The sequence below is a fragment of the Lampris incognitus genome, chromosome 5 (assembly GCF_029633865.1).
Source record: "Lampris incognitus isolate fLamInc1 chromosome 5, fLamInc1.hap2, whole genome shotgun sequence".
NCBI classification, from domain to species: Eukaryota; Metazoa; Chordata; class Actinopteri; order Lampriformes; family Lampridae; genus Lampris; species Lampris incognitus.
The window spans coordinates 48,617,416-48,622,961 of NC_079215.1; positions in this window are offsets into that span (position 1 = coordinate 48,617,416).

The following is a 5,546-nucleotide window of genomic DNA, read 5'->3' on the forward strand; positions in this document are numbered from 1 at the left end:
CAGGGTGACGTATAAGAGTGGAGGAAAGTGCACACAAGTGGACCATAAATTATGCAGGAGGCGCGATCTGGAAGGGATTGGAGACTGCAAGGTGGTGACAAGGGAGAACGTAGCTAGGCGGCATCGGATGGTGGTCTGTAGGAGGACTTTTGAGATCAAGAAGAGGAAGAGAGTGAAGGCAGAGCCAAGGATCAAATGGTGGAAGTTGAAGAAGGAAGACTGTTGTGTGGAGTTCAGGCAGGAGTTAAGACAGGCACAGGGTGGTAGTGAAGAGTTGCTGGATGGCTGGACAACCACTGCAGAAATAGTGAGGGAGACAGCTAGGAAGGTACTGGGTGTGTCATCTGGCCAGAGAAAGGAAGACAAGGAGACTTGGTGGTGAAATGAGGGGGTACAGGAAAGTATACAGAGGAAGAGGTTGGCAAAGAAGAAGATGGATAGTCAGAGATAGATAGCAGTACAAGGAGATGCGACGAAAGCGAAGAAAGAAGCGGCGAAGGTGAAGGAAAAGGCCTATGGTGAGTTGTATGAGAGCTTGGACACTAAGGAAGGAGAAAAGGACTTGTACCAATTGGCTAGACAGAGGGACCGAGCTGGCAAGGATGTGCAGCAGGTAAGGGCGATGAAGGATAGAGATGGAAATGTGCATACAGAACCCCCGGAATAGCCTGGCCAAAGTCAACACCATAATGCGATTATATAATACGATTATGTTGACAATGGATTATGAAAAAGATTCCAATAGTGATCTTTATGCATGGTCAATAATCCAGGTAAGGAAATCACAGAAATTTGACTCAGTTCATCTGGACAACGTTAACTGAGAGAAACGTTTCATCATCATTTAAGCGACCTCTTCAGTCTAACCTGACTGGTGTCCACCAACCTTATAAACAGCACAGTTGCACAATGACCAAAAACAACGGTCAGTTTCATATGCAAATTAGCGTGACCATTAACTAGAGTTACAATGGCCACGTCACCCCCCTCTGCCTTGCACGGGATGACATTGAGATTGAATTACTCCAAAACACACCACTTATTTTCTCCGGGAATGCGCAGATTTCTTCTGTAGTGTTTTGATGTTTTCCGGCTACTTCCGCCTCGAAAGCTTGACGGGCGTAGCAACAGTAACTAAGGGGGGGGGCTTTGGGTAAGGTCAATTGTTGACAAAATGAAAGTCAACTCAATTACCCAAAGTAGAAAAAGTTTCCTTTTAATTTCTACATTTCGTTTTGGTGATGGGCATTTAGCATTCAATTTCGTCTGTGCCTTCTCTTGTTTGCGTTTTACATTTTCTTTTTGAAAGTTGGATGTAAATTAGGAGGTATGGCCTCCTGTCTGTCAGTACTATGGGGGAAGATTTTAGAGGGAACTTTACCAGTGGTATCCAACACATCAGAGGCAGTCAAACATCAGACGGGTGCAGAAATGACCGTCTAAACAGCGTTTTAGTTTACTTCAAACTAAGGATTAAGGCAAGCTGGTAATGCTAAAACCTTTTATGCCTTTTTTTAACTGAAATAAGTGAGTCCACAGCTCTGGCAGAAGATGGTAGCTCATTCCATCATTTTGGGGCCAGGTGAGAGAAAGGTGTAGGCCTAGAGCTTTGCCCTTTTTAAGTGGGTATATGCAGTAACCTACCAGAGGTAAAACAATGAGGGCAAACAGGAGTGCACATGTTAATATTGGTTTGCAGGTAAATTGGTGTAGTTCCTAAATTAAACAAAATTAGGAAACTCTGGTGGAGGCCCGCAGCGGTCCTGACATGCAAATCGGTCGTCCGGCCTGGGTACAGGGGTGAAAGACTAATCGAGCCATCTAGTTTCCCTCAGGATAGCTCGTGCTCTGAAACTGCAGTTTTATCTGGTAAAGCGAATAACTGAATTAGAAATATACCCCCTCTGAGCAAAATTAGTACTCTTACTCAAAATAATGGACCAATTGTATATCATGGAGAAGGTTATTATCATGGACCACGGAACCAGCAGGGCCCGGGCCCTACCTACTTTTGAACTTCAAATATGAAAATAATACGAATCCATCAGTGGCCATATATCTATTTTATCATACACAGCTCCCCTGTGTGCCCCCACACAGCCTATCAGAAAGCAATAAATGGGCGTCCGGATGGCGTGGCTGTCTAGTCCGTTGCCTACCAACACAGGGATCGTCTGTTCAAATCCCCGTGTTACCTCCGGTTTGGTCGGGCATCACTACAGACAATTGGCCGTGTCTGTGGGTGGGAAGCCAGATGTAGAAATGTGTACTGGTCACAGCACTAGCGTGTCCTCTGTGGTGGTGGCGTTTTGTGTGTGTGTGGTGGTGGTGGTGACGGGGGGTGAAGGGCCCAACCAATTTGAAATGTGTTCCGCAGTCCATGGACTCAGTTCTGTTGGGGCTCTCACGTTGGTTCTCTTGAAAGAGGACTTAAATGTTATTTTTACCCACTTCAGCTCTGGTGAGACCACAATCCACTCTCTGCTCACACTAGTGTCTTTACAACCCAGACCTTTACTGCTTTGGATTATGGCACAGTATCTGTCTTTAGGACAGCAAAGAGTGGAAGGGATGTAAAACTGATGGATTCTAGTTAAGTTTAACACAAACTGTTAGGTGGGAGACTAGAGATGGGACTGTATAGGTGTACTCACTATGGCTAGAAATTCTGGCCAAGTACACGGGCATGGGAGAAACCATACAGCTGCAGTGGATGTGGTGATTCCTCAGACAAACCACATCTACTGTCCAAAACCTATTTTTGTGAGATGAGTGCTTACCAAGTAGCAGAGATAATCATGCAAAGAGCGACAAAAGGAATAAGAACTGGAATGTGAATAACCACAAAAGAAAGCAAGCCCCTTTATTTGACATCGTATTCTTACAACGAATTTGTTCTCTGCATTCAACCCATCCTATTGTATAGGAGTAGTGGGCAGCTGCAGCACCCAGGGACCAACTCCAGTCCTTCTTTCCACTGCCTTGGTCAGGAGCACAGACAGGAGTAATAACCCTAGCATCTATGTCTTTTTGATGGTGGGAGGAAACCAGAGCACCCGGAGGAAACCCATGTAAACACAGGGAGAACATGCAAAATCCACACAGAAAGGACCCGGGACGGTGTGGGGTTTGAACGCAGGACCTTCTTGCTGTGAGGCAACAGTGCTAACCACTGGGCTGTCACGCCGCGCCCAGACCGACACAGTTTGGGCCAAAGTGCTATTAGTTCTCAAAAAGTTTTTGTTCTCAGAAAAAAAAAGGTCCTCCAGTTGATACAAATGCAATACAAAATTTCCGGTCAGGGGCAGGACATTTTTTTTTTTTCAGTCACTTGGATGAGAGACACTGCTGGGCATGAAGTTTTCACCATTACACATATTGAGGGATGATGAAAGCAAGCAAACAACTGAAAAAAATTTCAAAAGCAGTACAGTATATATAATAGTTCTTTGCTTTAGAGGGGCATTATAGTATTTATGAGACTTCCTTCTGAGGACTCTTGTCTGACGAATGCAAAGTCAGCATGTTGCATCTTTCCCTTTCTCACGTGAGTTCCCAGAGGGCATGATTCCCACTCACTGACTGCTGAGAACAAATGCCGAAAGTTGAATTGGTATCTTTTTCGTTTAGTTTTAGTCAGCAAGTGATTTACCACTCACTCTTATAGAACTGTGAAGGATTCAGTGTATTTCAACTCCTTTTCTTTAAAAAGTAAACACCTTTTTTTTGTGCCTTTTCACTGCTCATTCAAATATTGAAAGAGGTGAAAATGAGTAGAGGACAGTGATGGAGGTGTCCATGTATAAAAGATATAAAGGGGTGTAGATGTAGAGGACAGGGATGGAGGTGTCCATGTATAAAGGTTATAAAGGGGTGTCGATGTAGAGGACAGTGATGGAGGTGTCCATGTATAAAGGGGTGTCGATGTAGAGGACAGTGATGGAGGTGTCCATGTATAAAGGGGTGTAGATGTAGAGGACAGTGATGGAGGTGTCCATGTATAAAGGATATAAAGGGGTGTAGATGTAGAGGACAGTGATGGAGGTATCCATATATAAAGGATATAAAGGGGTGTCGATGTAGAGGACAGTGATGGAGGTGTCCATGTATAAAGGGGTGTCGATGTAGAGGACAGTGATGGAGGTGTCCATGTATAAAGGATATAAAGGGGTGTAGATGTAGAGGATAGTGATGGAGGTGTCCATGTATAAAGGATATAAAGGGGTGTAGATGTAAAGGACAGTGATGGAGGTGTCCATGTATAAAGGGGTGTAGATGTAGAGGACAGTGATGGAGGTGTCCATGTATAAAGGATATAAAGGGGTGTAGATGTAGAGGACAGTCATGGAGATGTCCATGTACTATAAAGGGGTGTAGATGTAGAGGACAGTGATGGAGGTGTCCATGTATAAAGGATATAAAGGGGTGTAGATGTAAAGGACAGTGATGGAGGTGTCCATGTATAAAGGGGTGTAGATGTAGAGGACAGTGATGGAGGTGTCCATGTATAAAGGATATAAAGGGGTGTAGATGTAGAGGACAGTCATGGAGATGTCCATGTACTATAAAGGGGTGTAGATGTAGAGGACAGTGATGGAGGTGTCCATGTATAAAGGATATAAAGGGGTGTAGATGTAGAGGACAGTGATGGAGGTGTCCATGTATAAAGGATATAAAGGGGTGTAGCTGTAGAGGACAGTGATGGAGGTGTCCATGTATAAATGATATAAAAGGGGTATAGATGCAGAGCACAGTGATGGAGGTGTGGGTTAGACTGAAGGTGACAGTGTTGTAGTAAAACATCTCGTTCCAGCTTCTCAGAGTTTAGTTGGCTAACACCGGCCTGTCAACTCAAAACATTCTGTAGGTTTAACACACTGGACCCCAAGTATCGCCTACGTTACATGGGTCCGTGTCTTTGATGGCCCCATATGTACTCTGAGGTAGTAGATCATAATGCCCTTTTCCTCAGTAAGTAGAAACGAAGCATAGATTTACTGCTTTGAAGAGGCTGACATGCTTGGATTTTTTAATTTCTGAGAGTAATCAGTTCCATCATCCTAGGTCCAGGTCATGTTCTGAGTAAAAAAAAAGAAAAAAGTACTGCCCCGGTTAAGCCATCAATTTTATCTGACAGACGTAAACTTGTATTGACAAGCCGTTGTGTTCGGACCCATCCGACTTCAGAAACACATTGGGATTATTCTGCCATGGACTCCAAGGGAAAGTGCATAATTTCATAATTTTGTGCCCTCCATGTCCAGGGTATAACCATGTATGATCTCTGAGCATTAGAGCTCAACGATTGTGACTAGGCACGGTGGTGTACATCCATATTAAGCGAACATTTTAGTCTACGTTAATATCCATGTCAAACACAACAATCTCTATATTGCAAGTCAGTTAAAGTTGATGAGCTCATATCTGAACAGTTTTGTCATAGTGAATGCAATCAGTGCCAAGCCCAGCAGCTCCACGGGATCTGACAAATTTATATTTTTATGTGCATCCTAACATGGTATTTAAATCGGCTCAAATATCCATCA